Consider the following 11,616-nt stretch of genomic DNA (forward strand, 5'->3'; position numbering starts at 1 on the left):
ATGGTATTTAAGCAGCTGGTTTTATACCGTGGCTACTCGCCTACTCCTTGCCATATCACATAAGGTGAATTCCAAGTCACCAAGTCCCAGGTTCCTTATTAGGAACAGTATGTCTCCTCTAACCTTGTTGATCTAAACATGTGTGAATAGAATGAAAACAGAAATGGTCAGTTAGATGGAGTTGAAAAAAATCAATGAAGCTGGCCTCAGAACACTGGAGTTCACACACTGAATGTGATTATAGGACCGAGGATTAATCACCAGATCCACTGAGTTCATTCATTCTCCTTCATTCATTTATTCAAGCAATATTTATTGAACCAGACATCCTTCCAGATATGGGGATATAGTAGTGAATGGGAGGAGTGAGGCCTCTGCTCTCTGGATCCGCCATGAAAGTAGGTTAAGCCCAATCACATACCCAAAGTCAAGACGTATCTAATCAAATCCGTAAAACATACTCCACAAGAGATAAGCCAGGTGGTCCGTGAAAAATGACACTGAACCTGACTTTAGATGAAGTGGCCAACATAGTGCTTTTAGAGGAGGCAGAATTTGGGCTGAGACCTGAAGGATGCTAATGAGTCAGACACAGGAAGAGCTGGGAGGAGGGACAGCAGATGCAAAGCCTGAAAGTGATGAAGCTGTTGAAGTGTAGTTTAGGGAAAGAGAGAGGTCAGGATGCTAAGATCTGGCGTGAAGTTTGGAACACCCAGGCAGGATTTGGAGTAATTCTGCATTTGTAGACTATGCTAAGGTGACTGACGTCCCTAGGTAACTGACTCTCAAACATGACTGTGTACTGGAACCAACTGGAGTCCTTTAAACAAAGCCAGGTCCTTCCCCAAGGGATTCTGATTTAATTGGTCTAGGATAGAATTTGGTCATCAAGATTGCACATTCTCCAGGTATTCTAGAGTGCAACTCAGATGGAGGACCCCTGTAGTGAATGGATGGAAGTAAAATGAAATTTTGAAGTAGGAGAGTGACCATGATTGTGGTCACATAGAAACATCACTCCTTTTCTCCTTTCTCCAATTTGAAGATATTTTAACAGTGTTTTGCATTTTTAAAAATAATGGGATATTTCATTTTTCTGCAGGTAGATTTTTGTGATGAGATCTAATAGATCACAAAGCTACTTGGATATCCAAGTTATCTTCCTGGCTGAAATCAAGTGGATTGGTCTAAATATACCTTCCCACATCACTTAGGGTCCTACGAGGTATCCACATTGAATATATGCCCATTGACTTGTAATGAAGCATGTGGATGCTCAGAGTAGAGGTGACAAGGTCCTCCCTTAAATCTCCTAATGGGTGGGATCCCCCAGAGACACCTCACAACACTCAGAAGAAGTGTGCTGTCCTAAAGCCAGCTCCCCGTGATTTACATTCAGGAAGTTTCATCTCCTTTTAGCCTCAAATATATGGTGGGAAAAAGAAAGAGATTCAAAGTTTCCAGAAAGAACCACTGAGGAAATTGATCTGGAAGGGTTTTGTGCAGTTGCAATCCGTGGTTCTCAGACTCAAATGTGCATTTTAATCACCTGGAGGGCTTCTTCAAACATGTCACTGGTCTCCACCCCCCAGAGTCTCTGATTCTGTAGGTCTAGGGTAGAGACTGACAATGTGCATTTGTATCAAGTTCCCAGGTGACGTTGATGTTCCTGGTACTCATGCCACACTTTGAGAACCACAACTTTAAAGTATAGACAATTATAAAGAACACTTGTTAAATCAAAGGAGGCCATGGGGTCATAAGAGCACTGAGAACTCTCTCTTTCTCCTGCCTGGTGACCAAGGTTCCCAAGCAACAAGTTTTATGAACTCTCAAGGTGGAAGAATATATCCCAGAACTTGCCATCCTTGCCTGCATCTTATCCTGTTCTGGCCTCAGGAAGTTATAAAAAAGCTTTTTAGAATCACCCGACTTGATTTTTCTGACTCAGGAGTCAACAGAATAAAGAGCATGACCCTGCATGTTCTACACCTGGGTGGGCATCTTAGTTCTGACACAGAACAGGGTGTGTGTCCTCAGAGAGCTCTGACCCTTCTAACCCTCAGTTCTGTTACCTGCAACATGGGATCCGTGGCAGCCCTAGACCTCCTGAGGTTAACTTGTGGGAGGCAGGAGCAGCACAGTTTTGAAATTAGGGAGAGCTGAAAATTCCTTACTGGCTGCTCTTTCTCCTTCTCTTTCTATCTCCTAGTAAAGCTCACGTGTAGGACAATGTAAGAAAGTATAGAGGTGAAATGATTGGGTTATGAGCGATTTAAGCTAATTAGTGCATTAATCCACTGAAATGGATTAACTTGGCAGTAACCGTAGGTGGGTGGGGAGTGGCTGGAGAAGGCAGGTCACTGGTCGTGCGCCTTGGGGATTCACATTTTGGCCATGGTGAGTGGGGCTCTGCTTCCTAGTGGTCTTGTTCTGGGCTGCTTTCTTCTGCCATATCCTTCCTCCATGATGATCTGTCTCATCTCCAGCCCAGGGCTATGGAGTTGGCTGTCTATGAACCGCCACCTCTGAAACCATGAACTAAAATAATTTTTTCTTCCTCTGTGTTGTTCTGGTCAGGTCTTTTAGTCCTAGGAATGAAAAAAATTTGACTAAAACATTATCTGTGAGATGACAACAGGAACTCTGTCCTCAGAAACAAGTAGAAATAGAGCATTATACAGACCTCAGGGGGCTTTCCTGTCATGGTTTGTTATGGGTGCAACTTAAGAACAGTCCGATCACCACTGAGAAGTCCAAATTTGAGAGTCTTTATTAAGCAGGTCAACTGACTGTCTCACACAATGCCCCAAAAAATGGCTATTGGGAGAATAGCCCTGACCATAGGGTTGTAGGGGTTCTTATACCAAAAATCACATCAATCATAAGTGTCTGTTGCTATGATTCGAAATTACACATTAACATCATGAGATCATTGACAGAGGAGGAAGTGGGTCAAATTGACCCTTACCTAGGTACAAACTAAAGAATGGTTGCTAACATCCACACAATCACTGTTCACATGGTACATTGTTTAGGAGTAATAGGAATCAAAAGCGAGTGATTCTTTACTACATAGGAGTTGCCATTGTATATTATCAAACATGTCACACCAAGTAACTGATGATGGGCACAGAGGCAGGGTGTTCCCATGGGAGAAGCTTCTTTCCTACATAACATGGAGACTCAGAGCAAAATGGAATCTGTTTAGTCATTTCCCTTAGAGTCTGACCTAGAACATTCTCATGGAGTCAGATCTGTCAGCCCATCACAGGTTATTCTGTGAATTCCAGAGTAGTAACTGCTGCCTCCCTGACCACCTCTCCTTCTTCCCTACCACCCTTTATTTCCCTCTCACTTCCCCAGCTCTGGTCTTGATTCAGCCTTCTAACACATGATGCTCTGGGAAGGGACGTTTGAAGAGGGTCTGGATGACTGGGGTTCTGTGAGGTGGTTCCAGAATGGGGAGAGTTCTTAAACCAAATGTCATGTGTAAGGGAGTAAAGGTGAGCGTCTCTGCATGGATAGCAAATGGGAAGGCATTACATGTGGCAGGAAAGGCAGAATCTGGGACAGAGGTGGGAAGTTAAATAGGACACATATTGGGGTGAAATGGTCTCAAGCCCTAAATCACCTTAACCTGGTGTCAAGTTGATGGTTCCGGGCTTAAAAACTCAAATACCTCAGGGACAGGACAAAGAAGTTCATTAAAAACAAAAATGAACAAACAAAGACAGGACTAAAATAAAACCAAAGGAAGCAGTAATAACTAATTGGGGATAGTAAATGTAACAAAATTTTCAGTGTGAAAATTAATTTTGATAAGTGTCGGTGGGTGTAGTTCAGTGGTAGAGTGCTTGCCTAACATGCCTGAGTCCCTAGGTTCAATCCCCAGCACACACACACACACACACACACACACACACACACATTAAATAAGACAAACACTTTCTTAAAATCACATTTGGCCCATGGATAGTTGGACAGTGAAGTGCCTTGGTCCGAATAGTCTTAATTTCATTTTGAAACCATGTGTGATTGTTTGATAATTTCCTATTGAACTGAATTGTTGAGGACAAAAACAATGAATTTATGTCTTTAAATTCATTACAACCATGGAATAAAATGTATGTTGCATAACTAGGTGCCTTGTGATGGAATTACTACTAAATTTCTGAAATTTTGATGGCTACAAATGGAGTCAGGCTTGAACTTTAAGCCACTACCTTGATTCTTAATTTTTTCCCATTGGTGCTGTTCAGAGGTTGATTTGGCTTAGTAATTTCGCTTTCTGAGGGTTTCAGGAAAATGGAGATATAGGTTCTGAGGAGCGGAGGGGGCAAGTGAAACACTGTCAATCACTAAGGACGTCTAGTCTGGCCTCTGCGACATGGTGAAAAGCCAGGGGGAAAGAGGTAGGGAGATAGTCTGTGCTCGCTCGAGGCCTGGAGAGTCCAGAGTCTGCAAGCTTGCTTCGGGATTTGCATGCCTTTATCATATTGTCTGCTCTAATTCCCTAGGGGCCAGCCTCATTTTTCAAGCAGCCTGGTCTCAGCTGTGCTTTAGGGATTAAGAGAGCATCTGAAGTCTCCCCCTTGGGCTCAGTAGGGGCAGAGCAGCAGCATGAAGATCAGTGAGAAGTGGAGCAGCTGTCCAGAAGCCAGGAAGGCAAAGAGCTAGACCAGAAGATTGGAATGTGTCAGCTGGCTCAGGACCACGCAGAAAACAGTAATGTCCAGTCTTCCTCTGGCAGAAAATCTAATTCAAAGACTCGTGCTAAGAAGGGAATTTGTTCTCTGATGTAGTTGAAAACCTGGGATACTATGCAGGGCCAGAGACATATAAGGTGAGACCCAGAGAAACATGAAAAGGTGGGACCCTGTCGGAGGAGAGTGCCCCAATCTTTAGAGCAAGTCACCCCAGGTGTTGCAACCTTTGCTGAGGACACCCTTGGTTCCTGCTGAGTTGACTGACTTCTGAATAGCCATGGTGCTTGCATCCTGGGTCAGGACTGGTCATTACCTAGCTCTACCCTAAGATGCTGCAAGCCATGTGCCAACTCAACACCCTGTTCCATACCCACAGGTTGCTGCTGGGGACTGAGGGGATGGTGGACGGCTGCCCGCCCTTTCCCTACCATAGCTGCTTCTGAGTTAAGGAACAGGGCAGAGAGATCAGCTATTGCGCCTCAGCTATGGGGTGCACAAAACAGTAAGTGGGGTTGGGGGGGGCAAGACTCCAGGGAGCAGGAAGCTGGCAGTGGGGAACTTGTCCCAGGAGAGCAGGGAGGTAAGTAGGAGACGGAAATAGTCCTGAGCCCTGGCTGCAAGCGGCCAGAGCATGTTCGATTATCCCAATGAATTTCACTTACAAAACCCAACTTTGAAGATTAAAACTATGAATAATTTCAAGATAGCGACAGTAAAGCATGAAATCCCAGTGCAGAGCCAGGTGAGACTGCGCGACTGCACCCAGGAGGTATCCCTGGTAACGGGATGCAGAGCAGCTTCCCAGGAGCCAGGGCCACCGGAGTCAGTCTCCCTTCACCGCTCAGTTCCATTCCCCTTGGTTGAATTAATTCCTTCATGATACCTGGTGGCAGGATGACTGCTAGCCTGAGGAGGCTCACATCGTCCCAGGTTCCACTTCAGAAGGAAAGGGGACACACAGCTCAGCTTACATCTTTTCAACCTGAAGAATCATGAAGAAAAAAAAAATTCTGGAACTCAATTGAATGACATACCCATTCTTTTTTTTTTTTTTTTTTTTGATTGACAAAGTATCTGTACATATTTATGAAGCACAATGTGATGTTTTGATTCATGTATTCATGTATATATTAGGCAGTGATCCACCCAGGATAATTAGCATATCCATCATCTTAAAGTTTTATCATTTCTTTAAGGTGAGTACAAAGCCCTTTTTCCTACGCTTTTGCAACCCATTCTTGAGCTCTTCTTTGACCAGCCATAAGCCTGCGATCATGCCTGACTCTGGAGTTGAAATGGAGACAGCTTTGACAAAAACTCATAGACTTGACTTTTGACACCAGGGGGAAGATGGATGGTATCAAAAGACAGCTGGACCTTTAAAGCTGGGAATGCATTAATTTGGAAGTTGAAATAGTTTTGCTAAATATGTGAAATAAAGCTAAAAAATTTTAGAAGTTTCCACTAGTTCTAAGGAGGTGGGTGGGATCAAATGGTTCAAGAAAAAAGTCCTAAAATAAACCCAAAGTCCTAAAATATCTGAAGACTAACAAGACACCATTGTGCTTGAGAGAGACAGGGTGACTCGTGATGTTCAAGATAAAGAATATAAAGATTGTCGAAGGAGGGCACAGGAGATTGAAAAGACCGTTGAAAGATAACAGGCTATTACTGGTCCACGTCGTGTTGAATTCCTGGGGGTAATTCCAGTATGAAATAAATCCTTCTGTGGCAGTCTTCATCCACCAAGGTCATTGAGTCCACCGGTCTATTCATAGATGGACACTGAAAACAACATTTTCCAAAGGGACTTGGGAAGAGAAAAGCAAACTCTGGCCAAGACAGCATGAATAATAGGCCCTAAAAGTAAGACTGTTCTTTTGTGAACCAAGTTCTAAAGAACATGTAAACCAATTGTGGTCTGTATGTGTCCAAACACACTGCTCTGCACTGAAGTTTAGTTTTTGTTTTTTTTCCCTGAGTTATTTTATTCAAGGTCTTAACATACTAATGCCTTCCAAAAGTGAGGGATTAGGGGAGAAAAAGCACCAAGGCAAAGCCAAGTTGATTTTTGCTTTTTTTCTTTTAGGAAATAACTCTATTGTTTCTATTTCTTTTCATTATTGTCTTTGATTATCGTCTTTCTTCTTTCTCTTCTTTCTCTCTGTCTCTCTTTCTACCTCCTCCATTCCCGCCCCTGTCCTATTTTTAGGCCTCTGTTTAGAGTATTTTATTTTTCTTTCTTTCTTCTGTATAGGGTAAATCCTAGCAAACCCATGTAGATTTGAATTTCAGGCCATTACTTGGTCACGGTGTGACTTTGAGCACTGGCTATATGACCACTGAACTCTGTTTCTGGCTTGTGAAGTGGAGATCAGAAGGCTCCTGTTTCCACTGGTAGTTCAGAGGATTAAACTAGATTTCATTTACAGAATTCTGAGCTCTCTGCCTCTCACAGAAGCACTGAATTCATATACCCTATTATCATGCATGCATTTACTCCTGCTCTCTATTTTGAAAATCATCTTGATGAAGAAACTGTTTGGAGCACTATCTTTTTGGTTAAACAGTCTTTTGCTCTCAGCTTGGACTTTCTGAAGTATCTCCCTTATGGCTCAGGGAGGAATCTATGTGAGATCGGAGGCCACGGCTTCTGGGGTGTGACTCCACAGAGTTGACAAGGCCATGCCTACTGTTGACCAGAAATCAGATGTCAAATGGCCGTGAGGCTAAGGCTGTTTCGTGTGGGAGAAAAGAACCTGGATGTGTCTGCTGCATCCGGCTGTGATGTTTATCTTCTTTCCTTCAAAACTCTTCAAAATTACCGCACTGCTTTAGATTATGAAAACAGACGTGGAGACTCTTATTTATTATGATCCTATTATGTGCTGGGAAATATTCAGCACATTATTCTTTCCTTCCTTTTAACTTTTATTTCATCTTAAGTTCTCCAGTCCTGGGAATTGTGCACAAACCTTCAATAATGTATAAAGAGCTTCCCTTCCTAGGTAAGAAATTGCCACTTAAAGGGATTCTTACCCCAAGTTACTGAATCAGAAAGGAATCTCTGGAACTTGAGTCTTGGGATATCTTTCTGCTGAGTCTCTGCTTCCTTTACCTCAATCATCACACTTGGTGTCTATGCCATCATTGTTATTATTATTATAATATTTTGTCACTGTTGTTGTTGGAGGTGATGATTCACGCAGGTACAATGAACCAGTACTGCATTTTTCACCCCAATGTTGATAGACATCCCTTCAAGAAATTAAATGTTGCCATACCAACTAGCTGAACTGACAAGAAAAATACGCTGTCATGTCAATGTACATAGTGCAAAAAAAAAAAAAATCCACAAAGAAAGTAGGGGTGAGAGAAGCGGATGTTAGTGTATCAAGTTATGTAAGAGGCTTGCAATAATGTCTTCTTTTATGAACACGTGAAAAGAACAAAGCATGTCAGCATAACACCTTTCCTTCTCAGAGACAGGGGAATGGTCCTGAGGTCCTTTTCATGTCATTTCAGGTTCTCGTTCAACATTTTTGTTTAAGAAATGTGCACATGCTATTTCTCTTCTGGCTGCTCTCCATGCCAACCCTGTGCTCTGAAACCAGACCAATCCACCTGCATCCTGTGCATCCAGAGTCTGGGCAGCGGATCTTTTGGATCCTCAAGGACACATCCAAGTGCATGTGCAGGAAAGATGGATTTTATTTATCCCTTCTACACCCCAGAATGGTCTGACTCCTTGCTTTATTTTTATTTTAATTTTTTTCCTCATGACTCACAGGTCCTTCTTTGGAACCAAAGTGTGGATTGGGTTCTGTGGTCTGATATGTGAAGCTCCTTTTGACAGGGCAGTCACCAATTTTTAGATCTTTTTGGCCATACCTGATTATAAGCTTAACCCAGTCTGTACCCTGAAACACTGCATTTGTGAAACTCTGCTGTTGTGTTACAGATGCCCAGGTCAAGGCTGGGCTGGACTCTGCATTCTGTCCTCTCCCCTTAGGCTCCTGAGGGAGAATATGATCACTATATCAATTGAGGAAATGTTTGTGAACAGCCCAAGGATCTGTGCAGATATTTCTAACAGTGTTTTCATGTCAGTTAAACTAAAATCACAGCCACAGCAGATGGCTTGGTTCTGATGAAGCACAGCAAACATTGTATACTGTGTGTGTGTGTGTGTGTGTGTGTGTGTGTGTGCATGTGTGTGCACACACTCTGCTTCAGATAATTTTTATTCCTTCAAAATCCAAAGAGTGACTAGATATCTCTAACAAGTCATTTTAGTTTCTTGACTATTTTGTACAATTATATATATCTATTATAGGATTTTTTTTGTGGTTGCATACTTTAACTTCTCTATAGAACAAGAGTGAGAAGTCAGGCTTTGAAAGAATGCCAACTTTTTATGAGTTAAAGAGGATTCATGTTTTCTTTCCACTTCTCATTTCCTGTCTGTTGTATTTCTCAGTCTCCCATGTCTATGTGTTTTGAAATGAAGTTTGTCATATTTAACAGGTAGAGGCCCGATCAATCATAGGCACAAGACAAGAGTTTGATGTTTGGAAATGAAGTTGTCCTACATCCACTTTGAAAGACTGGGTTTGCATTCCTTTTCTATGTAGCTACTTCAAAATGAATTTTGGACATTGATTCTGCAGCTCATAGTTTTGAAACATGAATTCTCAAATGGATGATCAAAACCTTCAGGATAATAGTAAAATTTGTTGTTTTCTCCTTATAATGCCAACAGGGGTTTGAATCATTTTTACTTGGGATGTCAATAGAATAGCTCACCTTGAAGGGCGTAGAAAATGGTGAACTCTGTAAGTTGCATAGTAAAATTGTAAGTAAATGGTGAAATTAAAAGGTATCCAGTATCTAAAGACAGAGAATCTCAGGCAGTAAAGAGCTCCAAAGCAGAAAGTGATGAGCGAGTGATATCAAATGGTTCAGCAAGTTCCAGAAAAATGATGGCTGAGGAGAGGCCATTAGTTTTGGTGAGCAAAGGGTCATTTGTGATCTTTGAAAAAGGAATTTCAAGGTTGTAGTAGAAACCAATAAAGGATTGCAAGTGATTGCAGAATGATTATATACCATCTGCACTCACGGTTTTGCTGAAATCCTAGTTGTATGTTCCGGGACAAGAAATAATGACATTAAATTAGTAGGGTTACTTTGCATGTCAAGGGCAGTGGTATGTATTGATCTGTTCATGAACCTAAATAGAAAATATCCCATGGGGATGGAAAAAAACACCACGGTCAGGCATGCTGACATGGGTGTGCAATTAAGAATATAGATTTGAACCTAAAAGCTCCAAACAACATTAATAAAATTCATGTATTATGAATTGTACACACACAGATGCTCAGACTGTTTGCTGCTCTATTGTTCCCTGCATGCCTCAAGCAGAGCAGGTGTTGAAGCACAGAAGCTCTGGTGAAAGCCTGCCTCACTCAGAGCACCGACTCCACTCTGTGGCAGCTAGGTGACCTTGGGCAGGGTTCGAAACATCTCTAAACCTCTGCATCTGTGAAATGAATTTGCAATTGTCCTAATGGGCTGTGGTGAGTTCTTAAAGGAGATAATCTATGCAAAATGCATATCAGGTGCAGCTTTTATCTGATATATATTCAGCACATAGAATCAGCACCTTGCATTGCACCCACATCCCCAGGGTATCTACATCTGACTGAGGAAGGAAGGTGCTCAAGTAAGAACCACTGTAATATTACAGTTATTTTGTGGTTCTCAGAATTGGATCTGGTCATTTAGGAAGGTGACATATAACCTAGATGTTTTGAACTGCATTTATTTTTTTATTTCCTCATCACAGTATTTTTGTGGAAGGGTCTATTTTGTGCCTCTGTGAGAGGCACCAACTAGGCTTTGTGGTAATGAGTCCCTTCACACCTCTCAAAGAGAGCTCACTCCCAAGGTAAGTGATACAAGTGACTCCTGTGCCTCAGTTTTCTCTATGAATTAAGGATGATAATAGTAGCTCCTTCACAGGATTGTTGTAAGGACTAAATGTTTAACTTGTGAAGTGCTTGGCAAAGTACCTTGTCATACTGAGTATTTCTCAAATAAAATCTTTTTCTTGTTGTTGCAGTTATTATTCCCAGCAGTATTTTAAATGACCAACATAAAACATGGCAAGCTCTGGTGAATATGTAGGCATGAAATATGAAGCAAATAAATAGGTGGAAACCATTAACTCAGGAGTGGACATTTGAGAAACCTTTCTAAGATGATGGTATCATTGGACTGGGATTTTAACTATGGGTAGAACTGCCTTAGTAGAAAAGGACATTTCAAGGCTAATAATAGCAAGAGAAAAAGCATAAAAGATGGAAGAGAAGACCAGATTTGGAAAACGGTAAGACATTTGAAGGTGTGCAATAATTTTGTCATCTTACAAATCCATGGTGCCTGTTACAGTGTCTGATATGTAACTTTTGGAAAGGAGACTCAGATGAATGGATTTATAGATGAAGAAATGGAGGTAGGAAGGGTGGACTGAGGGACAGATGGAGGTGATGGATTACAACAAGGCCACAGTCTTCCTTCAGTTGTGGTCCCTGGAGCAGGTTTGAGATGACTATTTCTTATGTAAGACCAGGTTAAATACCAGCCTCCAACCTCTGCAATCTGCCCAGAAAAGTCAAATCTAATCGATGAGCAAACTTGATCCTATAACCCTCAAAAGGCAACTGCATGAAGAGCACCTTTGAATTTGTGGTAACACTATAGACCTCAAGATTCCCATAATGAATCTGGCTGTCAAATTTTAGAGGCTGCCAGAACAGAATTCTTACTTGCAAAGCGTCTCACCAAAGTGTGTTTTCTGTCTTGGACGAGTCAGCCAAGTGCCGGCCTGGTGATATAAAACAGT

Source organism: Sciurus carolinensis, chromosome 16, assembly GCF_902686445.1.
Source record: "Sciurus carolinensis chromosome 16, mSciCar1.2, whole genome shotgun sequence".
Lineage (NCBI taxonomy): Eukaryota > Metazoa > Chordata > Mammalia > Rodentia > Sciuridae > Sciurus > Sciurus carolinensis.